General features: G+C 50.7%; 1 pseudogene; it reads left to right on the forward strand.

The window, feature by feature from the left end:
• Nucleotides 1-236: 236 nt before the first annotated feature.
• LOC124561590 lies at nucleotides 237-354 on the forward strand (annotated as a pseudogene).
• The last annotated feature ends 383 nt before the right edge of the window (nucleotides 355-737 follow it).

The following is a 737-nucleotide window of genomic DNA, read 5'->3' on the forward strand; positions in this document are numbered from 1 at the left end:
CCCGCAGCGATGTCGCAGATTTTTACCGGATTCCTGATATTCGCGGTACACCACATTCAAACTCAATTCTTGATAACCTGCCATTGTAGCGGCAGTAACTGATCTAACAACTGCGCTAGACACTTGTTGTCTTATATAGGCGTTGTCGACGGCAGCGTCGTATTCTGCTTGTTCACATATCTCTGTATTTGAATAGGCATGCCTACACGGGTTTCTTTGGCGCTTCAATGTATTGCGCCAACGGCCTTGCCGCAGTGGTAACACCGGTTCCCTTCAGATCACGGAAGTTAATCGCTGTCGGGCTGGGCAAGCACTTGAATGGGTGACCGTCTGGACTGCCGAGCGCTGTTGGCAAGCGGTGTGCACTCAGCCCTTGTGAGGCAAACTGAGCAGCTACTTGACTGAGAAGTAGCGGCTCCTGTCTCGTAAACTGACATACGACCAGAAGAGCGGTGTGCTCATCGCATACCCCTCCATATCCGCATCCAGTGACGCCTGTAGGAAGAGGATGACACGGCGATCGGTCAGTACCTTTGGGTCTTCATGACCGGTTCGGGAGGAGTTCAGGTTAGTTTCAATGTATTACGAACATAGAAGCAGACACTGTAACGCAAATTATCATATCTACGCACCTCTCTCCGACCTTGAGGCACAGGTTCAGAATCAGGGTGGTTATCATAAAGCCGTTGTTTCTTCTCCTGAGGCACGCTTGCACGCCTGTTGTAACTGGTCCTTGA

This window comes from Schistocerca americana, chromosome 1 (assembly GCF_021461395.2).
Source record: "Schistocerca americana isolate TAMUIC-IGC-003095 chromosome 1, iqSchAmer2.1, whole genome shotgun sequence".
Classification (NCBI taxonomy): Eukaryota; Metazoa; Arthropoda; class Insecta; order Orthoptera; family Acrididae; genus Schistocerca; species Schistocerca americana.